We start from the raw sequence: 26,129 nt of genomic DNA on the forward strand, positions 1-26,129 counted from the left end.
TCTACCAATCTTGTTGCCCCCAGAGTAGGAGAGCCGGCCCAGCCGCAACAGTGTGAGTTCAGCCCTATTCATGTAGTGAGACTTCAACTTGCCCCGTACCGCCGTCAGGGGACGTAGGGTCACCCTCGAGGGATTAGCTTTGTGTTCCCTCTCAAGCGCGAGCACCTCTGCCTCCAGCGCTTCCCTCTCCTTCCTACGTAAGGCGTTCAATTGTGAGTTAAGGCCCAGGCACGTCCCCCTGATCGTCGCCTTAAAGGCGTCCCAGGTGGTCATTAGGGACGTGTCCGAGGGAGGATTGCTATCAAAAAAGTCCCGGATGGCCTGACGCAAGGCCTGATGGGATACATCGTCGCGGACCACCGAGGCCGGGAAGTACCATTTCCGGTTCGCGGTGTCCGGCGGCGACCACCAAAGCGTGAGCACTAGAAGACTGTGATCCGAGACAGAAATCGGGAGAATGGCGGCATCTAAAATGTTTCCTCTAAGGGACTGGCTGAGGAAGACGTAGTCCAGACGGGAGTAGGAGTGGTGCACATGGGAAAAGAACGTGTAGTCCTTCCCAGCAGGGTGAAAAAACCTCCAACCGTCCACCAGGCCCATCTCTTCCACCCCCCTCTGTGTACTCCCCGCGAAAACCCCGGTGTCCGCCCTCCGACCCCCAGAGCTGTCCATCTCCCCATCCCAGACCAAGTTATAATCACCCAGCATGAATACAAGTCCTTCCGCAAAGTCCCCCACCTTCTCCAGCAGCCCCTGCAAGTACTTATTTTGGCCAGAATTAGGCAAGTAGAGCACCACAAACGTACACAACCTGCCCTGGATGTGCCCCTTGACCATCAACCACCGTCCTTCTCTATCAGTGCGGACTCCCACAGGCTGAAAATGCAACGCTGCCTTAAACATTAACGCCACCCCCCGATGCTTCGTGACCGCTGAGGACCTGTACACAATGGGGTACGCCCTGTGTCGGAGCCGCATTTCATCCTTTCGAGCTAAATGGGTTTCCTGAAGCCCCACCACATCAAGGTGATGGTCTACAAGGTATTTCAGGACCTTTTGTCTCTTCTGAGGGGAATTCAAGCCCTTGACATTCCAAGTGCCTATACTAATCGGCATAATAAACACCTCCCAAGGATCTTGCTATCAGAAATACAAAATGGCGCCCAACCCACCTTCCACCCCTCCCCCCCTCCAAGTGCTCCCAAACGTTCCCAGAGCAGTCGCAGTCTCAGCCCCTCTACAGCATGGCGCGCATTCCACCACTCATTCTCTACATTCATCCCCAAAGGTCTGCCGTCACGGCCCCCCCTCCCCCTCCCCAACAGTCCCCCAACCAAAACCCCCCCGAACCAACACAGAACATTGTACAAAAGTGGAAAAAAAAGTGCAAAAACCATACTCAACAGGATCAGTAGGCCGAAGTCCGTAGGAAGCCCCCAGTCGAGTGACAGGCCAGAGGAATGAAGCCACTATTCCCCTTGGCCGTAATCAAGGTCGTCTCCACCAGAGTACTTGCACACCCTTGATCAGAAGGCCCGAGCCTTCCCGGCGCCAATCCGCCATTTTGGGGCTCACGCCGCCCCAGAGCTGAGCTGTGAAGCAGCCAACGTGGCCGAGGCCACCGAAGCGACCGCTGCTCCTCGTTCCTGCAGGCTGGTAGAGAGGTCCGGACGTTGTCTTGCAGGGGATCCGGCGGGAGAGCGCCCCACCCTGTGCCAAGAGTTCGATCGGCGGCGCCGCCTAGATGGGGAGGCCGCAGTGGCCTGCGACGATGGAACATCCGCCAGTCCCAGGAGCTCTTTTGCCGCCTGAAGTGTGCGTACTTGGGCCAGGCGGTTCTGCCATCTGAAAATTATTCTGAAAGGGTGCCCCCAGGAGTAGGCAATCCCCCTCTCTTTCAGGAATGCTGTGATAGGACGGAAGTCCCTTCGTTTTTGTAAGGTAGAGGCCGCCAAGTCCTGGAACAGCTGGGGTCTATGGCCACGGAATTGCAATGAGTCGATGGTCCTGGCCTTCCGTAGTATCCTCTCCTTGAGTTGAAAATCGTGGACGCACACCAGTATGTCGGGGGGAGGACCCCCCCCTCGCCGCGGCAGGCCCACCCGGTGCACTCTGTCCATCCGTATCTCCGTCGTGTCCTCCTCGTCTAGGACCTGGAGGAACAGCTCCTGCACGTATCCCCGGAGGTCTCCCGCCTCACCATCCCAGGGCACCGCCCGTATACGGATGTTGTTCCTACGGGAGCGGTTTTCAAGGTCTTCCGTATGCAGTTGGAGGTCCAAATTCTGCTCGGGGAGGCGGATAATGTCTTGCTGGAGCATGTGAACATCTGTGGCGACGCTCAAGTCCCTGTCCTCCAGGGTCGCCACCCTCTCTCCTATGCCGTCCACATCCCTCCGCACCTCCCGCAGATCGGAGGCGAGCTGCGACCTGAGTTCCGATATGTCCTCCTTGATGGAGGCAAACAGCTCCGACATGAAGGCCTTCGTCACCGGAGCGTCTTCATCAGATTGCCTTGATGAACCACTTGCTCCAGGGGGGGCCGGTTGTTGGGAGGCCTTGTCCTTTCCCTGGTTTCGTTTGCGCTGCACTGTGGACATGACGCCCTGTGTCGACTCCACGTGGCCAAGGAGGCAGCGGGGGCTGCCGGCGGGGCAAGCACTCGGTTCCTTCCGTCACCACCAGTCGTTTCCAGGCTCCTCGCCCTCAGGCACTCGATTGTGAGCGTCTCCTGTATCCCAGACGGGAGTTCCAGGGGGCCAGCGATCTGCCGCCTCGGTCCTCCAATCCTCCGCCACCAATAAGCGGTAGGGTCACTCCCGTGCCCCGTCGTCGTCCGGCTCCGTGCAGCGAGCCGGCCCTAGGCTCGGATAGTTCAAGCAGGCCGCAGGCGCCACCCACGTGGGGAGCCAGTCGATGGCGTTAGCAGTGGGCCACCGTATGTGCAAGTGGCGCTACTTGGCCAGGGGTCCTCTCACAGGCGTGGCGGGGTATGAGCCGGGTCTCGCCGATAGAGCCTCCCTCGTCCAACTCCGGTCCGCTCAGCCGTCCGTCTGCTCCAGCACCTGCAGGCGGACCTAGGGCCCCGCCCCTCTACCGCGCCGGGCCGCGATGGTTGGAAAGCCCGGGGTCTCACAGGCCGTAGGCTGCGACCGTCCTCGCAGGCGCTCTGGGGGTCACCCCGCTCCGGGGACCCCGCCAACGTCCGCCGCTCTGCTAGGCGAACGTCTCCGCCGCCGTAGGGGCTCGCGGGTGCCCCCAAAATCGTGCTATTAGTTGCTATGTTGGATCAGCGCCGGAGCGGCACGAAAAGGCGTCCTACTCCGCCGCCATCTTGGCCATGCCCCCCAGCTATTGTATTTTTTTTTGCTTGTAAAGAACTAGTTTGTTCAGCTGCAGCAGTTTTCAGTTTCTCTAGCATATGCTGTGACTGTCTATAAATCTCAAGGTTTAAGTGCAGATGAAGCGTTTATTAATATAAGTAGTACCTAAAGAAGGTATGTCATATGTAGCATTATCTTGAGTTAGATCATTGTCAGGTTTGTTTTTGGTTGAATTTGATGACAGCAAAGTAAATGCTGATGCAAGTTGTGTCAAATAGTTACATCAGTTAAGAAGTGTATGTGCTCCTCATTTAGAACAGTATCCATTTCTTATTTTTTCCTGTGTGCCTAGTGTTTGACTACAGAGCCGCTCTCACTCCCACACCAAATTGAGCATTTCCATTTGTAAAACTCTGTAAGAGTTTATTAATATAGAGATGTTCCACGGGTGTCCCATCCCGATAATAACCTTTTTTAACAAATCACTAGGGGTAAGCTGATGTATGGTCTATTTTAAAGGTAACAATGTGGATGGCAGCACATTATAATGATGGATGACAGGGCCACCTAGAGATACATATAAATTGGTTGACTAGTTAGCCATAACCACAGTATGGTAACACAAAGGGAAACAATGAGTGTGTGGCGGGATCATGTTTGTGTTCAGTACACAGAGAGTCATATCTCTCATACATAGATATGGGCTGTGGTCGTGATTATCTTATTTCCATTTACAGGTATTACCGCAGTTTGTATAGAAACCCCGACCAGAATGGGTCAAACTTCAACCTACTAGCAAAGTTGTGTGTGAGTAGTGTGCGACCCCACCCCGAATTGCAATGTTAAAGCTCCCTCGAGCAGCTGGCTGACGAGCCTGGTACCCCGCACCTGCGCGCCTGAGTGGTACTAAACCTGGTAATATTTGGCAGCCACCGGCAACCCCAGAAGATGGCCTAATCCCTGCTGATGAGGGGAAAATACCCCGAAACACGTGTACAGGGATGGCGAAGAGAGCGAAGATAGCAGAGAATCGAAAGAAGATGCATCGTGGAACACGAACTACATTTACCACAGTTCTTAGGGGCGATCCCGCTGGTGTGTGAGTAGTGTGTGACCCCACCCCGAATTGCAATACTAGCAAAGGAAGGTAGGAGTGTAGGGGAAATAGGGGATCTAAGGTCCTGACAAAAGCGAGAAGACCCTTTCAGGGCTAAAACAAATTATCTGAAACATGTTGATAGACATGCAGATAGAAGGGGTTTGGGGCAATTAATTCACCCTGACACCACCGTTCTACTTATATCTTAAATCTTGACCAGGAAGTCCAGGAATAACATTTACTGTGTATATTCCTGAGCTAGTTTTAATTCTAAAGCTCTGCACTACAATTTTTTTGATGATCCCTGGAACTTTGTGTTTGCATTGTCTTCCCCTTCCTTTTTGCTCCATTTCAGGCGTTGGTCTGCCCAGTGGTGTCGACAGCAAGTCCAAAGATGAAACATGTCAAAATTTGTGGTTGAGGGCAGTTTTCAGGAACAAAGCGTGTGCTACATACTACATTTGTTATATGTTTCTTTTTTCTCCTACTTCTCTTTTGTGTGTTTTGGACACACTGATACATACACTGACACACCAAGGCACACACTCATGTATACTGTGATACACCCTGGGACACAGAGAGACAACATATATACATTAAAGGACTAAAAACATAAACATAGCTCTTTTTTATGATTATATGATGTGGTTCTAACAAGAACCTTTTTGTATTAACAGTTTTTATATTTTTCTCTCAGTTTTTTCATAAATGCACCAAAAAACAGGTGTACAACTGTATACCCTTAGTTAAAAGCAACATGGTTTCTAACTAAAATAAACTTCAGAAAATTGTATTTATTTTTTAACCTGGATGAGTATTAATCGCAAACAAATATTCTGCTACTGATAATGTGTTCATGCGGACTGGCATGTGGCATCTCAAGCAGTGGGTATTATTTATAACTCTGCCCCAGTAGAAAGGGTGCCTGTGGTGAGAAAGCAGCCAGAGGAGGGGGGCTGTGTTTCGCCCTTCCCATTTACGATATTGCCTGGCCCCTGGAGATTGGGGTCCCGGGAACCAAAATTGGCACTAGTGGGGGGCTGTGTTCCCCCTTCCCCCATAAATCCAGTAATGGGCCTCAAGGAATGGGGTCCCTGAGACCAATAACAGCCCATGGAGGGGCACCACCTACCCTTCCTAAAAAATATGGCCCCGGGTGATGAGGTACCTAAGGTGGAAATTGGCCCGGTAAGGGAGGCTGCCTGCCCCCCTCCTGGGTTAGCTGCTTTTGGGGATAGCCATTGGACCTGGCCACAGACGAAGCCCAGCAGCTAACCCCTTCTGTGCACAGCCTTTGGTCATGCATGGTGTGGGATTGGCTGCATGTGGGGTGTTGGCTGTATGGCCTGGCTGTAGGGGAGGAGGGCTTGTGCCCCCCTCCTGGGCTAACTGCCTTTAGAGGGTTGGCCACAGGTCCTGGCTGCAGGTCAGGCACTGTGTCCAACCTGGCGATGCAGGGTGGTGGCTGAATTAATGTATGGTAATTAAATATTATTTTATGTTAAAAAAATGAGAAATTCACTGAAAAAGCCAAAGGTTACATGGACATTATAGTTAGGGAATACCATTCAAAAACATGGAGATTCACTGAAAAATATCAAAGGTTACAGAGACGTTATAGTTAGATTCAGATTTTACACACACAAAACCATGTAAATTCAGCAGTTATAGTTATTCTAATCTCAAGAAACTATAACTAATGCACGAAGGTAACTATAACTCACGCCCTCGCCCTGCATTACTAATTACCCCACATATTGCATCAGCCATGACATCTTCTATGACATCATTCATCATATCAGTGCATCATTTACAATAAAATTATTGATAAGAAAACTCTGCATGGCGGAGGTGCAAGTTACAGTTACTGTAGGGCACGAATTATAGTTTCTTGAGATAGGTATACGTATAACTGCTGAATTTCTATGGTTCTGTTTGTGTAAAATCTGAAACTAACTATAACGCCCCTGCAACCTTTGAGGTTTTTTTGTGAAATTCAATTTTTTAGAAATCGATTTCCTAACCATAACGGCCCTGCAAAAAACAAAGGTTAAAGTGGCGTTATAGTAAGGGAAAAACATACCATTTTAAACAAACAAAACAACCAAAATTCACCAGTTAGTGTTATGTCTATAACTTGTGCCTGAAAGTAACTGTAACTCGCTAAGCATACTATTGTCATAAATATTGTCATTTTAGATGTTTCAGTGATGTTATCGAAACTGACAAGAGTGATGTAATGTATGTGAGATAATTAGCATTGCATGGTGAGGGCCAGTCTTATATTTATTTTCGGGCAAAAGTTATGATTATTTGAGATAACTATAACTGTTAATCTCAGCAGTTTTATTAATCAAAGTGGTATGCTGTAACTGACATTTTCCCCTAGCTGTAATGTCTCATTAACCTTTGTTTTCTTTTTGTGAATTTCTAAGGTTTTTTAAAAATGCAAAGATAGGTAATATTACACTTGCTAACTATAACGGCTCTTTAATCTTTGTTTTTTTCAGAGAATTTGTAACGTAAAGTTAGAAGTCTATCACTGTGCATAGCATGAGGTTAGTTGCCAATCCCCTGCAGGCATCCAACCCCTGTTTGCACCCAACCTCCCACTGTGCACGGCCAAAGGCTATGTGCGGTGGGTGTTGGGGGCAGGAACTGGCCCTAGATATAGATATAAATATGGATATAAATATAGATATAGATGCAGGTATAGACATAGCTAGAATTACTTTATTCAGCTAACAAAAACCATAGAAGTAAATTTACACTTCAAAAGACATCAAAATGCATAACATCTAAAGTAAAACATGAGTACATCAAAGATAAAAGAGACCATGGTTAAAATGCTATAAATGAGCTAGTGAAAAATGCAGACCGTAGAACAAAAACGTTAAAATAGCATAGAGTTGCGATATTTAATACCTGAGTGCAAGAATGCAAACACTGCGGTACAGACATGCAATTTAGAAAGCATTTGGAGAAAAACCAAAGCAAGCTTATATCTATTAGAACCACATTCTTTTAGCAAAGAAACCAGACTGAGTTGACACATATATTTGTAAAATGAGCAAAAAACTTGAAGCATAACAAATGTTTGAGCGAAGAGTTCATCACATGAGCAAGATAATGTAGTATCAGGGGAGAGCTAGGCTTTGGGAATGATTAATAAAAATGTACAATTCCCATTCTGAAATGGCATAGCAAAAACTGTTCCTAGGTATTAGACACCGCAGATAAAAAGAGCTCTACATTTGTATAGTCTCTTAACAAAAAATACTGTGTAATGGGATATTTAGAGAGTTTAGTAGCTTCTCCTTTGAAGTGTTTAGGCAAAAAAAGCATTTGTCACCCAAGTCTTGTTCTTTTGGCAAATAGAAGTAGGATCAAGAAGCAGACTAAGGCTGCCCAGGTCCTCACCAACAGTTTTTACACAAATAAACCACTGACTTTCAAGCAGCCCATGCATTTTCACGCAGATAGCATTTTTTTTATTTTTTTTAAAAGACCTTTATTGAAGGTATTGACAGAGGAAATAGTTACATACCAGGGCCTACAACCCATTGGGCCGGCCGCCTCAGACATGTTTAACCTCTCATTCGTTACCTATTACACAGCCGTAAGGCAACCAACACTGGGGTCCGGCGGCGTATCAAAGGGTCATTTCCTCCATGCCATCCTTTAGATCATATTCAACAGTTAATAGGTCTCATAATTTTATATTCATATGTTGTCTTTTTTCATTGAACAAAACTCAGAACTGTGGCTCAAATTGCTATTTGCACTCAACAGTCATTTCCATGTCTCCCTCCCTCCAGTTTTTGATACTTTCGCGTATCTTGACACATTCACCAAGCAGGTCACACTCACGTCCGTTCTCTCAATTCCTCCATGCGTTGTGCCATCCATCCACACCCTTCATACATACTCTTCGTCCTCATCCGAGCTCATATTGTCTCCCTCAGGCAAGGGTTCACACAACTCTCCTCTGTACTTGTTCCAGGCGGGCCACACTTTGTTCCATTTACGGGGGCAGGCTCTAATCGTATACACCGCTCTCTCTGTGAACATCAATAAGTCAATGTTTCTACTCCACATGGTTATCGTGGGTATTTCTGGAGCTCCCCATTTCTGTGCAATGTCTCTTTTTGCCACCGTGATTGCCAATGTGGCCCATATGAGTTCATGTCTGTTCAGATCGTTTGGCTTCCAAACGTTTAGCAGGCATTTGCTTGGTTCAGGGACGAGGGAGATTTGTAGCATCTGTGAGACGGTACGCATCACCTGTCGCCAAAACTCTACTATGCGGTGACATTCCCAAAGTGTGTGGTACACTGTGCCCTCTTCCCCACAGCCACGCAGACAAAATGGGTGCAGTGCTCTATGTATCTTGTGTAGCATGTATCGTGTGTAGTATATGCGGTGTAGGATTTTGAGCTGCACTATTCTGAATTTTGCAGATATGCCCACTTCTTTTGGGGAGACTAGCGCTTCATTCCATTCTGAGTCATCCATATCTCCTTCGTCTCCCACCCATTTTTCTCGTAACGCTACTGTGGGGTCCTTCAGATTGTTAATCAGTTTCTTATAGGTAAATGAGGTGGCTCTCTGCTGCATGTAGTCGGGAGAGGTATACCTCAACCAATCACCCAGGTCCCACAGACTACATGGGTCTAACCCTTGCATGTAGTCGGGAAGCAACCTATCTTCCAGTGGTGAGTGTCCAATGGTATCACTTGTAGCAGTGCATGCCTAATCTGAATGTACCTATAGGTTTCGTTTGGGCCTAGCCCATATTGCTGTTGAAGCTGTGCAAACGTTATTACATTGTCTTTTTCCCATAAGTCTCCTACTGTGGAAATACCGATATTATCCCACTGCGAAAATCCCTTACTGTGTCTCAATTGCCCAAGGGTCTTTGTGTCCCAGAGAGGGGTCAATTTGGTAATTTTCCCCTTCCATCCCAGCTTCACCTGCGCTGCATGCCATAAGGTAATTGTGTGTTGTTTGGGCACTATTAGTCGCAAGACTTGTTGTTTATTATATAGCGGTGATAGCATACAGTCCATTCCTAGCTGCGCCCAATCGGCTCTGTACGCAGGGTCAGTTCTCGGCATGTGTACCCACTGGTTCACGATTTTGAGTGGTGCCGCCCAGTAGTATAAATGTATATTTGGTAAAGCGATGGCCCCCTCGTACCAGCTTCTAATCAATTTATCATGTGCTATGCGTCCTGGGCCATTACTCCACAGCAAGTTGGACACCATCCCTCTTATTTGCTGAAAGTAGCGCAGCGGGACCAGGTATGGTGTATTCTCCAAGGCGTATAAGAGTCTTGGTAGTGCCATCATTTTATATAAAGCCGCGCGTCCAAGTAGGGTCAATGGCAGGGTCGCCCAGTGTCTGACGTCTGTACGGAGACGTTCCAACGGGGGTTTCAGGTTTTTGTCGAAGAAGTCAGAGGCGCTATCCGTAATATGGATACCTAAGTATTTAAAGGAGTCCGATGTCAGTTAAGGGGGCAGTCCGGCGTCAGTACCGGTCTTGGTCCCTTCAGCACGTAAATCACCGATTTTGCCCAGTTCAGTGTATAGCCTGATGTCTTTCCGTGCGCATCGCATAGTGCTAAAAGTTCCGGGATGCTGCTTTCGGGCTTCGTTAAATAAATGAGCATGTCATCGGCATAGAGGGACACTCGGTCCTCCCAGCCTTCCGCCCATCCTATCCCCTTCAGCAACGGTGTTGTTCTAATAAGTATCGCCAGCGGTTCTAGTACTAGGGCAAAGAGCCAGGGGGACAGGGGGCAACCCTGTCGAGTTCCCCGTGCCAGCGGGAAAGTTTGCGAGATATGACCATTGGCGATCACCTGCGCAACAGTTTTGGTATAGAGTAGTCTGACCCAGGAAATGTACTTGGGGCCAAAGCCCATACGGGCCAAGACAGCAAACAGGTACTCCCATTCTACCAGATCAACCGCCATCTTGGCATCTAGAGAAAGGATCACTGCCGCCTCCGACAGGGATTGGGCTTGGGCCATTACTCCATGTACCCGTCTAAGATTAAGGGCCGTGCTCCGATGTGGCATGAAGCCCGATTGGTCCGGATGGATCAACCATTGCAAGTGGGTCAACAGTCTGCTAGCCAGTAGCTTCGCCAGTATTTTTGCTTCTACGTTGAGTAGGGATATAGGGCGATATGTGGAGCATTCAGCCGGTGGTTTTCCGGGCTTTGGTATGGCTACAATCGTTGCGGTGCGTTGGTCTAATGGAAGTTCTGCCCTTTCCAGGCTGTCTCTGTACATTGCCAAGAGGGGCACACTAAGAGTTTCTGACATACTTTTGTACAACTCTATGGGGCCCAATGCCTTCCCCGATTGGATCGCCTGGATTGCTCTTTGTACTTCCTCTCCCGTCAGATCCGCCTCAAGTTCTTGTACTGCCTCTGGCGGAAGTGTGGGAATCTCTACATTATTAAGGGAGTCCATTGCCGCCTGTGTCGTGACCTCCTGTTCTGGGGTGTATACTTTCTGAAAATGCTCTGCCAGAGTAAGCACTATATCCTCTGGGTGCGTTTGTAGCTGCCTCTCTTGATTGTGCAGGTGTTGTATGTTTCCGCTACCACTTCACCTTTTGTCTAGCCATGCCAGCATTTTCCCTGCTTTGTCCCCGATGTCATATATCCTATGCGCTGTGCTATCAATGCTTTTCCTGACTTTCGATTCGAGGTGGGTTCGGTGTTGTTGTTGGCGCAATTTCAGTACGAGCGCAGTCTCCGTTGTGGGATTAGCCATGTGGGCCGTGTTGGCCTCTTGTAGCGCCAGCTCCAGCTCTGAGAGCTCCTGCTGGTATGCTTTTTTATGTCCCGTCCCTGATGCGATCGCGCATCCCCGCAGAACCGTCTTATACACTTCCCATAGAATCGAGGGGGAGGATACTGATGTTGTGTTTTCTGCAAAGTAGTGTTTGGTCGCTATTTTAAGGTCTTTTTTAATCTGAGGGATCATGAAATAGTTGGGATATATGGGATAGGTTCTCTCGCGTTTTTTCTCTTTAGTGGCGAGGGATAGTAATACAGGAGAGTGGTCTGAGATTCCTCTCGGCAATATGGTTATGTCGTCCACGTCCCTCATCCCATCACCAAGAAGCAAAAAATGATCTATACGGGATAGGCTGTTATGTACCTGAGAGTGATATGTGTATTGCTTCTCCGTGGGGTGGATATGACGCCAGGCATCCTGCAGCCCCAATGCCTCCATGAAACATGGGACTGCAGCGGAGCCCGATGTACGTGTTCTGGTGGGAAGCGTGTCTAGTGCTGGATCCATGATGGTGTTGAAATCCCCTCCTATAATAGTATCTCCCGGTGGGAGATTCAAGAGGAATTCCCCTAGTGCTGGCAGTGTTATGGAATGGAGTGCTGGAGGAATATATACGGACACCACATTCCAGAGCTTACCTTCCCATTGCCCATGCACCGCCGCAAAGCGGCCCTGGTCATCAACCTTGTGTTGTATCACTATTAAGGGGGAAGAGTTTTTCACCAAAATACCAGTCCCTTGTGACCCTACTGTAAACTCGGCATGTGCCGCCATTTTATAGCCTCGTCTGTCGAGTGCACGGCATGCTGTCCCAGTGAGGTGTGTTTCCTGTAGTAATATTATCGCGGGGCCTTGGCACTTAATTGCCTGCAGGACCAGTCCTTTCTTTATTTTGTCTCCTAACCCTCTAACATTCCATGTGAGTATTCGGAGGGGGGGCACCGCCCTAGGGTGTGTTATACCAGCAGTGACCGTGATGTGGGTCCTGCGAGTCATCCTGTGGTGTAAGGATCATGTCTGATCGTCGCACTAGCTGTGGTGTCGTGTGCCTGCTGTCGTCTGTGGATCCGCCTGGACCGAGAGCGACACGGTGTATCATAGAGTGCAAAGTTTGAGCCAAAACCAATAAAACCAAAATCCCACCCACCACCCCCTTCCTTGTATGACCACCTGGGTGTGCAGTTTCAACTTGCAGTTTGTACTTGATAACTAAACAACCCCCCCAAACCTCCCCCCTCCCTGCTTCCCTGCTTAATGGACCTGTAACTGCCCCCCCTAACTCAGCAGAGTGCTTTACCCATCCCATAAACTGTTACTTGCTTGCTGGGGTGAAGTATGCTCCGGAGCGGACGGTTCCCCTGCCCTCTCCGGTCTCACCCAGGTCAGTGTCCCAGCCCAGTTCCACCGGTAAAATCTCTTTAAAGTGTCGTCTAATGTTTTACCGGGAGTTCATTATTCCACTCCGTCCTGTGCATCAAAGTGTTCCGGAGCCCGCTACGCCCGATGCCTGTGAACTCCGTTGGCTGTCTCCTCGTTGGTTCTGGTTAGTCCTATGAGAGCGGCGGGGCAATCCTACTTGGCTCCAGCCCTCCAGCCAGTCCCGGGCGGACTCCGGGGTGTCGAAGAACCAAACCTTAGTGTCTGCCACCACTCTCAGCCATGCTGGAAACAGCATAGAGTATGGCAGTTCCTTAGCTCTCAGCTCCTTCTTAATTTCAAGGAAGGTCCTTCTCCGACGTGATACTTCTGCTGTATAGTCTGGAAAGAAGGCGAGTGTGGAATTTTGGATCTGTATTGCTGTGGCTACTCTCACCGCTTGCAGGATCGCATCGCGATCACGAAAGTTAAAGAGTCTCGCCAGTATTGGTCTTGGGGGGGCTCCAGGTTTAGGCTTTCCCCCGGAGACTCTATGAGCTCGTTCTACTGAGAAGAATTGCGATAGTCCCTTTGGTTTGAGCTGCGTTTTGATCAGATCCTCTACATACAGGTATATGGCGCGGGTACCTTCAAATTCCGGCACCCCAAGAATACTTATGTTGTTTCTTCTGGAGTGTCCTTCCTGGTCGTCCAATTTCTCTTTTAGCGGCTTATTCTCCATCGCCACCCGTTCCAGCTCTATCTGTAGTTCTGATACATCCTCCACTAAGGATTTCGTGACCACCTCAACCGGCTTAATTTTCTTGCCCATTTTTTGAAAGTCAGCACGCAGCAGCGAAAGCGTTACTTTCTTGGCTCCCTCACCCTCCGGTGTCTTCCCCGTGGATGTGCGAGTCTCTGATTGAGAGGGGACCTGCTTGTCAAAGGCAAATTTTTCTAACTTGGACTGCGATGTGTTGGTTCTCGGGCCTCTGCCTGCCATCTCTTCTCCTGGTGTGCCAGCTGGCCACTGTCTCTACGGTGCGTTATCCAGGGGCGCCTTTTCCAGTTCAGTTTCTGGCCGTATCACAGTTTCAATGTCTACTTGCCCTCTCAGTGCACGGAGGTTTTGGCTGCCGGTGGAAAAGCGGGCTGTTGACGCCTTGTCGTTTTATGTATCCTAATTTCGGTGTCTCGTTTCACCGGGGCCTCTTTCTTGTTTAACGCCGTTTGCACTGCTCATGTCTCGTGGGGCCTCTCCACCCCCATCCCATCTCGGCCACTGGATAGGTTGGCAGGCTCATCTACCGTTGCTGGGCCCCCGGGCCCTGTCCATATCATTCGTGCCCCTCCGTCTCGAGCCCTAACAATTGCTGCTTTGTCTCTTAACTCCTCAGGCGCGGGCCAGGGCGAGGCTCAGTCGTCCAGGAATTCTGCTCGGCACTTCTTATTGGAGCGATATGGATCGCCATTCACCCCCGGTTGCTCTGTATGAGGGGGGTCAATACTCAACGTCGTCTGTTTTGTGCTGTTTCTCCCGATTTTAGAGCGGTGAGGTGCCGGCTTTCTTTCACCGGGTCGGGCGAATGGCTTGATCCCTCTGTCTCTGTTGTGGTGTGTTAGGGGCGCGTATGATTGTGCAGTCCGCGAGGCCTGATTTTCGGCCCTGCTCCGTTGCTCGCTCCCTTCGGTGTTTCCCGTTTCGGTGCCGTTGAGTTTCAGAAGGCACTCGGGAGGAGCGAGTGGGAAGTCTGATTTCTGTTTTTGCCGGGATGTCTCGGGAGTCTTTGGCCGGCGCGGGCTTCCGGTCTGCTTCTGCCGCTTTACCCGCACTTCCTCCCAGCCACTGCTGATACTGGCTCTCGGTGCGTCAGCCCGTTGAAGGCCCTCCGCAGACGGAGTTCCGCAGCACCACTTCCCGGCATCCGATTTTGACCACGGTTTCGCCAAGTGGACTTCGCTCGGTCCTGGACCCAGGTTCCTCCGGGTAGAGGCTTTAGATTGACGGATAAGTGTACGGATTTTAGTGGGGAAGCCGCCTCACTCCCGGAGCTTCACGGCTATGCGACCGCCATGTTCGGCTGCTAGCCACGCCCGCCGCAGATAGCAATCTTGATGCATTTCCAAGTGGTGTTTGGATTGAGCCAGACTGAGAGCTGTGAGGCAAGCTTAATTATATCTTCAATATAGTGGAGGCCAAATTCCTCATAACAAAGCAATTGTGCACTTCTTAGGGGAGACCACAGAACAAAAGACAACAATATGGGACACATATCTTAAAAAAAGGATTAGGAAATATTAGTATCCTGGTCTAGTCTATTCATGAAATTAACAAATGCATCAACAAGTTTCCTAATTCCATTTTCAGTGCCTCATAAAAGCACAGCTTCAACTGCATATAATAGGCAGGAATTGGTCTGTTCATGACTGATGGGGAATCCTATCCTAGTTCTGAGAGGAGAGAATTCAGATTGTTAATATATAGAATAAACAAAATGATTGATACATACAGCCCTGGAATTAGTCTCTAACTAAAGTGCCTTGTGCATTAATGTTGTCACCATATCTGACAATTGCATATCAAATGTTGTAAGAAATCTATATTGACATGGTACGTGCCCATGGTTAATAAAATGAACCACATTGTGGACCTGTTTACTCCATTGAAAATGTACTCTGAAGATCCATAAAGGCCAGATGAATGGCTCTTTTTCAAGTCATGGTTTATTTACTAACTAGCAGCCTGTCCCGACGTTGTCCGGGTATGAATTGCTGCCGGCCAGTAGTATATTGTTTTGTAGGATTTCGTTTTGATAGCATTTCTTATCTGTGACAGGCCTGTGAAACGCTCCGATTCACAGTGCACTGCTGATGCACTTAAGAGTGCGTGTTCAGTTGTGTGTGAACTCGAGTTTCCCTACTTTATTTTTCCTTGCAATAATTTATAGCGGAAACTCGACAACATGGCATGAGCACAATTTACATTACAGAAGAACACATTCATTTGTGGTAGGCACGGGGAGACAAAGCGCTTTGCCTGGAATCACAGGATGTTGAGCTGATGCCGAGATTCGAACGTAGCTCCCCAGCTCTAAAGTTCGCAATTCTAGAACTTGTGGCGGGAGGTGTGTCTAAAAGTGTATGTCTGTGCTGGCCATCAATGAGAGAGACCTGTGCATTTTTCAAATAGGTTTGGGTTTTGGGGTACAGGGGTATTTTAAGGGTTCAGGGCTAGGTCTGGGTTTTGGGGTACAGGGGTATTTTAGGGTTCAGAGGTAGGTTTGGGTTTTGGGGTACAGTGGTATTTTTACGGTTCAGGGCTAGATTTGGGTTTTGAGGTACAGGGGTATATTTAGGGTTCAGGGGTATGTTTGGGTTTTGAGGTACAGGGGTATTTGTAGGGTTTAGGGATAGGTTTGGGTGTTTGGGTACAGGGTATATTTATAGGATTAAGATGAGTTAGTGTTTAAGGGTGTTGAGGTATTTTAAGGAGTAAGGGTGGGTTATGATTATGGGGTGCAGGGGTATTTAAAGGGAGGGATTAGCACACGATATGCGACATGGCATGAAGGGCGGAACGTACCACACGCCCCCAGCGTTTGTCACGCCCCCAGCACACGCCCCCAGCACACGCCCACAGCACAACGCAGACACGCCTACAAGGGACTACTTTGCTGGCACGGTTCTTTGACCTTTTAAATGTATATGGTGGGTGTCTGCATAGCCTATGTCCTTCTGCTGCAACTGCCCTTTCCAACGCTGTATTGGGTCTTGTGATTGGTGCTGTGGTTCCTGAGATTACCCGCCTCAAAGGTTTGGGCTCTCTCTTTATTATATTATAGTATAGACTAGCAGATGTAAATGTAAACACTGTTCGATCTTGCCTAAACCTTCTCTAAAATCGTATTGTACACCTGCTGAAACCTTTTGCAGGCCCAACTTAAGACTCTGTCTAATAGTACTCTAGCAGCGACTTTAACAATTAAGTCAATAAGTGAAATAGGCAAATAGTAGCAGACATCTCATCTGTTGCCTTTTTTAAAACAAGGGCCATGATTTGAATAGTACCATGAGTTCAGTAGGTTGGAACATTTGGCCGCATTAAAAACATTAGTAATTAAAGGAGGCCATAATGTGGTGTTAGATTCAAATAGGTCCTTAGAGACCCAATCAGGGCCAATAGTTTTCCTGTCTGTTTGCAATTTATTATCAGAAAAACATTATCTAATTTAAAATAAAAATGTTCTACAGCCAGCAGAGATAGGTGTATTTCGGCAAGGATATTGGTACTGCTATGGCCACATATATTTACTCAAATGTGTAAAACAGCTACCAGGTAGAATGGTCTCCTAGAACATTTTGACTGTCAAAGGAGTGAAATAAGAATTGTTTACCACTTTCCAAAACAGGGAGTAGATTTTAGGGTTGAGCCTGCTGGAGCATGTGCTAGCAAATGCTTTTCACTTGTGAGACACTGTTGTTAACAAAAAAGGCTTGAAGTACGCCCATTGTTCCCATATTTTCTGGCTCGTGTGGCACTTCTTTACAGCCTCGTAATTTGTCCCTGCAGGCCAAACATCATTTCCATTACTCTCTGTAAAGCAGGGATCAAGCACTTAATAATTCAACTTAAACAGTGCCTGTACGCTGCTCTCTATGTGATTCATGTACTATTTTGTTCTTATTAACTTTTAGTACCATGCGATCAGAAGGTGTGTGACTGGCAAAAAAATGCCCAACAAGACTAACAAAAATTGCAAATCATTATTTTTCTACAGGTAACTCTCTTTTTTTCTTGCCAAGTCTTCTTTTCTCACTTTTCACTCATGTTTTCTTTTGTTTGTGCTCGTGGGCACTGTTATCAAAACATGCGGATTATCTTGTTCTAAATATTGCAAAGCGGCATTGTTTCTTTCTTATGGTAATTTCTAAAATGATGTATTGTCATAATTGTGCAGTGCACCGAAATCCACCTGACTACAATCTGTCTCACTCCAGTCCAAAACATTCTGCCCCACTCCACTCTGCCCCTCTCCAATCCACCTCACTCCAATGTAAAAAAATCTGCCCACTCCAATCCTTTCCATTCCATTCCAAAACAATCTGCCCCATTCCACTCTGTCATACTTCAAAGAAAAACAATCTGCCACACTGTAATCCGCCCAACTCCCATCTGCCCCACTCCAATCCAAAACAATCTGCCCACTCCAATCTGCCTCACTCCAATACCCCCACTCGAATTCTAAACAATCGGCTCCACTCCAATCCATCCCAGTCCAATCTTCCCCGCTCCAATCCAAAACAATCTGCACTACTCCATTTCAAATCAGTCAGTCAGTCAGTCAGTCAAAAGTCTTTATTTTGATTAATTAAAATCATAAAAGCAGCATCAAAAAATTCATACATACAGATTAAAAATTTTAAAAGTTATATACAGACGGATAGGTATACTGGTTTTTAGCAGCTGTTCAAACATATACAAAGTGTATACAATTCATGACTTGTGCATAATATGTGCAAATAGCAAACTTTGTAGCACCACTATAGGGACCATGGTATAGAAATAAACTCTATACAAATGGATAATTGTGCAAAGAATTACAAGTTTTAAGATATATACACTCATATTTACAACTCAAAATTTGTTCAAGAGTAAGGCCTTGTAACACCTCTATTGAGCACTCAGAAAAACTGGATACCCCCTTCTCCTTCTGCTGCATCTTGAAGTAAACAAGTGTTCTCATTGCTTTTGTTAATCCTCACTGCTGCCACCAAGAAACTAGCTACACTAAAAATAGTGTGCACGCTACTCAATAGCTGCAAGTGTATGAGGGCTGGTCTCACTTGCAAGAATCCTGCTTCTCTTAGTATGGGCAATAGGAATTTTTTATGAGCCACAGAGTACTTTTCACAAAACATAATTAAATGGAGTGTATCTTGAGTGGATAAATTGTCACAGGAGCATGGTGCAGAATCTTCCGGTTTAGCCCAATGCTCAAAAGAACCCAAAGTAAGATGTATTAAATTAAACCTCAGTAAAAAGCGATGGAAAGGTTTTGTGGCAATCCTTAAGTGAGGTTCTAATGAGGGGGACGACTGCAAGAGGTAAATACTTCTTACACCCTTTTTTTTAGCTCCTCTTCCTCTCTATCTGCCACCAGCAAGATTCTGAAATTGTGTTTGATTCAAACCACATCCTCTTTCTTAATACTCTCTGGGGCTGTGTATAGTTCAGGTCGGCCCAGTCTGGCACACGCCGCTCTAGCGTATGCCAGCCATGGGATTCCCTCTGCCTTCTCCAGTGCCAGACAGTCTTTAAGAATAAGATGATTAAGTGTGATTTCCTCGTTAAGCCACGTTGATGCCCAACAGATCAGGGTCGCTATCTTTAGGTGATCTGTGATGTAACCTAGGCCTAGCTCAGAATGTATAGAGAGAGTTGGGGTTGACTGTGGAACCGATAGTAAAGATCTAAGAAATCTATGTTCCACAAGTTGGATTTTGCTAACAGAGGCGTAGCCCCAAATAGAGGCCCCATAGGATGCGATAGCGCAGCATTTAGACTTGTATATTTTTAGCATTGCTTCCATGGGTCTGGCTCCCAGTTTTTTTGCAAAATTAAGGAGGGCTGATGTGGATCTTATGACAGCATTACTTTTCTGTTTCTCCTGGGGGAGCCAATTACCTTTTTCATCAAATAGGACACCTAGGTAGTTAAAAGCCGGTACCCTAGAAAGATGGTTACCCTGGCATCTGAATGTAGGGACCTTACTGATCTTCCTTCCAATCATTACATGGGATTTGCAACTGTTAACTTTTAAGTCTAATGACTCCATAAAGGTGCCAAAGTTATCCAGCAGCCTCTGGAGGCCCACCCCTGTCCGGGCAATTAATACGGCATCATCCGCGTACAGGAGGACCGGGATACCCGATCCCCCTGCATGCGGGATGTCTGCCCCGACCCCAGTCAAGGATTTTTCCAGTCCGTTAATGTATATTGTAAATAGGAGGGGTGCCAGAATGCAGCCTTGTCTGACACCCCGCCTAGAGTTAAAAGGGCTCATGCACCTTCCCTCCCGCGTGACCCTAACTGCTGCTGTGAGATTCTGGTGGAGATCGCTTAGTAAGTAGACTAAAGGTGCTTCTATCCCTAATTCCAGGAGGATATAGATGTTCATAAAGTGATTGAGCCAGGCATCGTCAGGGATTACGCAATCTGTGTCTAAGTTAGCCCTTTCCGAGAAATAAGACTGGTTTATAGTAGCCCAGAACTTCCTGCTGTCCTTTAACACATCAATTGACTGCAGGTTATCCCATGCCTCCTCTTTGATTTTATTTTTGCGTGTGGATATTGCCCGTTTGTACTCCTTTCGGAGAGAGGAGACAAGAGCTCTGTCCCTTGGGGTGCATTTAAGGGCTCTTAAGAGAGCCCCATGTGCTTTTGAACACGTGGAGTCCAACCACCTAAATGCCTTATTGGTATTGGGCCTACTCTCCTTGTGTAAATTTTCAGCTATTTGGTTGCAAATTACTGAAAAGGAGGTTAGGATTTCTGAACCCGCCGCTTTCTCATCCAGGCATATTCCAAGGTTAGACTCTGCCTGGTTCACTAAATTCTCAAAAAAGGCTTCTGGGACTACCGCTTCCCATTTTATGCGTCTTCCTTGGTCTTTCGAAGACAAGGGCATTGGTGCAACCCTGCCTGAGTCAGTAGTAACACCCTTGCACCTCAATTCGACTTCCAATACAAGCGGGTTATGGTCGCTAAAAGTCGATATCATAATTTTATACTAGCAAGTTTTTGTCCTGACGCATGGAGAAATGAAGATGTAGTCAATCACAGACTCTGCACCTCGTCCCGTAAAAGTGAGAACTGCCTCACCTCCCTCTTCCTTATCTTGTTCAATTAAATTTAACTTAGATAGTAATTCCTCTAAGGCGCCCCCCTGTTTAGTGTGTTCAAAGTGGGGTAGTCTCCCATTCATTAGTTCCATTATGTCCTCTCCAGAGCAGTCCCACTGGCAGGGGTGTAAATTAAAATCCCCCATAAGGATTATCTCGAAATCGAAAGGATTTTTAGACTTATAGACTGATAGGTAATGATCTAATGCACTAAAATGATCCTCTTGAGAATTTCCTATTGCATTATATAAATTTATTAAAAGGTAGTGTTGATCGGCTATCAACCTATCTATTATAAGGAAGTTATCTGATTCCCCCTTGAGATTTTTAAAATTGCCTATTAGATCTAGGGAAATCAGAAAAAGTAAACCCCCCTTAGGTCTTCCCGCTGAGCCTAGAACCGTGGGGATAGAGAAACTGTGATAGCCATCTAAGATAAAACCTGAGTCTGCATCCCAGGTTTCCTGGAAAGCCAGGATATCGAACTGTTTTAAAAATTTTAACCAAATAGGATCTGTGCTTTTTGCTCTGATTCCCGCTACATTCCAACTTATCATTTTGCATGTGCGAACCTGGTTGTGTATTGTATCAGTTGCATCTGTGTTCCCACTTCCAGCCCCCATTAATTCACCTCCCAGTTAATCATTTTGATCCATCTGCGAGAGGAGTGAAAAGTGATTATGTAGCTCTACGTCATCCCTATGAGAAAGATGTACCAGGGGATCTGATTGTGTGAGTGTGGCTGTTGGTCTTAATGGAGTAGTGGTGTCCCCTCCCCTTCGCCGCACATGTGTGGGACTCTCCTGGCCCCTCATCATTGTTTGATAAGATACTGAGGGTTGTATGGACATTGCTATTGGTCTTGGTGGGACAATGATCTCCCCTCCCCTTGGATGCGCGTGTGTTAAACTCCCCTGCCCACGCATCCTTGTCTGATAAGATGTTGAAGGTATGTGGGTGGGACATGGATTATATCGTGTGTGTAGCTGATTCAGTTGTTGATGGCAACTATGGGTCCCAACTGGGGGATAGAAAAACCCCAGTGGAAGAGGTCGGATCCCCTTATTGTCGATGTTAGAACCATCCCAAAATAACTTGTGAGGGGTATGCCTATTACTGAAATCTACCACTACACAGTCTCCGGGGATACTTTTGGGGCAGTGCCCCACCCAATGAACCCTCCTTGCTGTGGTGAGTGCACAAACAACTTCCTCACCGCCTGAGCTAAACTGCTGGCACAACTGTCTAGCTTTAGTCATTAGATCAGCGGTGGTTTCAGTAGTGTCGCCCCTAATTGGAGGTACCCCTGTGAACACAGCTACCAATGAGGCTGCCTCTGGAGGCAGTTCCAGATTGCGACCCTGCCAGTGTTGTCGACCCTTATTCATAGTCGATGACTGGCTGGGCCCATATTTGCACTGGACGGGGGGTCCCCCACCACTGTCTCCACCAGGGGTATCCCTATCTGCCTTTGGGGACCCCCCACGCCAGCACTTGTTTTCTGTGTATCAGTGGTTATCTGGCTAATAACAGATACTGCTGGCTGAATGACACCCCCCGATGTCCCCCCATATTGCTTAAATATATCATCAATATTGTCGCATTTTTTCAAAAGCCCAGACACACATGTGTTTAAGGTATCAACAATGTCTTTGGCTATGGACACTAGGGCTGGTTCCAGATGCGAGATGATTAAGTCTTCCACCATTTTTCCAATTAAATCCTTAAGGGCAGGTTCTATTCCAAGTGTCTTAGTCCTTAATGACTTTCTTCTGCCCATCATGTTTGTGTTCTTACGTCTATATTTCAGGGGGGGCTTGTGTGTTACAGCAGCCGGTATGGTGGCAGTCTCAGGGGGAATATCCTGGGCGGTGGAAGGAATTATAGGGGTGGGAAGCGCTCCCTGGGTCGCAATCACGACATTAGGCTCCAAAGGAATCACCTGGTTGTTACTTGTCAGAGACTCTTGTGTGGGGTCAGTTGATTCTGTAGAGTTAAGGCCCAGTTCTTTTTCGGCATTAGCGATCTCTTTTGACAGGACCCCCACGGCAGATGTTAGATAGGAAGTTATCGACTCAGATTTTCTGGGATGTTTAGCTTTAGTCCCCATATCATCAATGGCACATACCTTTTTCCTTTTGCCCATAGCACTGGTTGGATGTTAGGGGGGTCGCCCGACCCGACCTCCTTCGACCCCTGACAACCACAGATGGCCCGCCCTCTGCCCGGGCTCCGCCCGATGCAGTCCGCGACGCGGAGGAAGCTCCGTGAATTTAAGCGCCTCCGGGCGCGCGGAACCGGAAGTGGTCGCAAGTGACCGCAAGGGACGCTGGGAACCGTAGTTCCTCCCCTCGGCGGCCGGGATGGAAGTTGGCACCGGCAGCAGGAGGAAATAGCGGAGTCAGCAGCCCAGCGCCCTGCAGTGGTCTTCTCCTCGGTAGGTAGGCTCCTGCCTTGGCCCCAGCAGTGTTTCCGGTCTGTGCCCCCGCTCCTTCAAGGGAGCTCCGTGAATTTAAGCGCCTCCGGGCCGGAGTTCCTCCCCTCGGCGGCCGGGATGGAAGTTGGCACCGGCGGCGGGAGGAAACAGCGGTGTCAGCAGCCAGTGCCCTGCAGTGGTCCTCTCCTCGGTAGGTAGGCTCCTGCCTTGCCCCCAGCAGTGTTTCTGGTCTGTGCCAATTCAAATCAATCTGCCCCTCTCCAAAGCACCCCACTCCAATATAATTCACCTCACCCCAATCCACCCACTTGATTCCAAATCACCCTATTCTAATCCACCATAATCCACCCCACACCAATCCAATCCACCCTAATATAAACCATTCGACTCTACCTCACTCCAATCCAATCCACCTCACCCCAATTCAATCCACCCCACTCCCTTTGCAATCCACCCACTCCAATCCAAAACAATCTGCCCCACTCCAGTCTGCCCCAGACCAATCTGTTCCACTCCAATCCAAAACAATATCCTCCACTCCGATCCAAAACAATCAGCCCCACTCCATTCCAAGACAATCTGTCCCTCTCCTAATCAAAAACAATCTTCCCAAATATAATCCAAAACAACCCGCCTGTAGGTGGGACGGGGACGCGGGTAGCAAAAGAATACACCACGCGCTGAAAAAAGAGGGAATTCAGGGTTTTTATTTGTTTATATGACAAGGGTATCCAGGCTCTTTTGTATCTCAGTCCCAAAAGGTTCATATTGTCGTTTTGAACAAAACAAGAAAAATAACTAATGATCCTTTGCTTCAGGTATAAATCAACTTAAATAGACTAGGGGCTCTAGAAGGGGTTCTTCCTGGCTGTCCCCTCAGGCTTCTGGAGGATTTGGTCCTGGTCTGGCTGTTTCCGTCACGTCTTCCCGGGGCACTCAGAGGAAAAGAAAGGGGAAAAGACAAAGGAAAACAAGGTTTTAGTGTCAGGCTTTTGGCTTGTATATTTTATTTGCCACCACCACCAGGCATCGTGTGGGAAGGGGATCAGTTGAGTAGTACCACCACCGAGCATTGTGTGAGAAGGGAACAAAGTGAGCAATGAAGGTTGGCCCGGTTACAACTTTGAGCCTAATACCATTTTAAGGTCCTGCGCCTTTCCACCTCCCCACCAGAATGCTCCCCCCAATGGTACTCTCCTTGTAATTGAAGTAGACAATATACTTTCCGTTTAAATACATTTTGTATATCTTACAGAAAATTCTTATCTGGAGTTATTCTTTGTATAATAACGGCTTAAATGCTTACAAAGTTAATAATTCATCACAGATAGATTTTCCAAAAATAAATTAGAGTTAAGACAATATTTTATATCACTCGCATACAGGCGTGCAGACTAAATAAACCACTGTTAAAGATTTCAATGCAAATCTGGTTTGAACTATCACACAGCTTACCGAGTGAATCACGAACATAACCCTAAGTGCAATACAGGTTTAAATCAAAACAGTGATATAACCCCAAACCAAACAAACAATATGGAATCACGAGATGCAAGGAGACAGACTTTGTTGGATAAACCAGAATTCTTTGAAACAGGGGGCACACAAGGAACAGATCCAAAAGCTAATAAAAAGACTGATGCCAAAACGAAACTGAGAAATTGGGAGAAAGTCTCCAAAAAAGAGATTAATAAATGGTGGGAGATGACCACACTAAAAAAATACATAGAAGTGCAAAGAGTGCCAAGGGGACTGAGACTTCATTTGATGCCAAGTCACCTAGATTCAAGCAATGATTTATTACAAGAATGGGGCGAATACTTATTGTGTTCATCACTGGGATTAATGAATATATTAGTCAAACATATTGAAATTTCATTGCTAAAAATAAAAAGTCAAGTTCAAGAAATGGAAAAAGAAATTGCTACCCTGGATTTAACACCGGATTTCAAAAAATTCAAAACAGATTTAGAAAAACAGATTGAGGCACATGAGGACTCAGTACAAAATCGCAAATGTCAAAAATTCTTAAGAGACAAAAAAGATTATAGTGAAGGGCGAATTTTCACATATGCGAGAAAATATGATCACTTGCAACAACAAAACTATGACCCAAGCAATACAAGCTCTTCAGAAAACTTATCATCTAATGTATCGGTGGAACTCAGTGATGAGGAAATACTATCAGCAAGAAAACAGTCTTTTTTAGTGGATATGCAGCTGGTCCTACAACAACGACAATGGGAACAAGCAAGAGGATTTCAGCCGCAAAACAGGGGACGTGGCCGTGGAAAACCACGAAGCAACAAGCAAGGAGAGGAAGAAGGGGCAACCGGCGGGGAAAGAGTGGGAACAGTAACACGCAGTATGAGACTGAAAAAAACATTCTAAAGGATGAACAAGAACTAACGGTTATCAATCTATCAAGCCGTCAACTAACAGAATCAGAAAATACACTGCTTAAGAAAGGTTTGAACTTTTGCCCAAAGGTACATCTGGATGTGGCACAAACAAGGATAGATCTGTATAAATATGTGCGAAAAATTAAGTTGGCCAAACTATACAAAGAAAAAGAAATTTACATTAAGAAAAATACGCCATCAACTACAGATTCAAATAGCAGTACGTTATTGGCTCAAGATGCTGAAAGTTATGTGACATTGATGAACTTAAACACAGTCAGTGAATCACAAGATGTGACCTTATCACAAATTTGTACACAATCTGGAGCTGGGTTATCCAAAAAAAAGCGGAAATCACGTTTTTACCCGCAATTCCCACCAGGCAATAAGGTGGATGTTTTCCATGAAGCAGTGATCCAGGATATTTACAAATTAAAGAAACAAAGATACATGGATAATCTAAAAAGTGAAGAACGGAAAGCATTAACAACTTTGAGTCAAGATAAAACGATTGAAATAAAGATGGCTGATAAAGGCGCGAATGTCATCATATGGGATAAATTAGAATACATGAGAGTAGCCCATGAACAACTAGAGGACAAATTGTATTATGAGAAACTGACAATTGATCCCACAAAACAAATGAAGGAAAGATTAGATGTAAAATTAAAAGAATGGCTGAACTTAAACCTGATTGATTCTGATGAACATAAATATCTCACCGTAGATGATCCAGTCACTGCAACAATGTACTTTTTGCCAAAAGTACATAAGAATCGGACTAGACCACCAG

Source organism: Lissotriton vulgaris, chromosome 11 (assembly GCF_964263255.1).
Source record: "Lissotriton vulgaris chromosome 11, aLisVul1.2, whole genome shotgun sequence".
Taxonomy (NCBI): Eukaryota; Metazoa; Chordata; class Amphibia; order Caudata; family Salamandridae; genus Lissotriton; species Lissotriton vulgaris.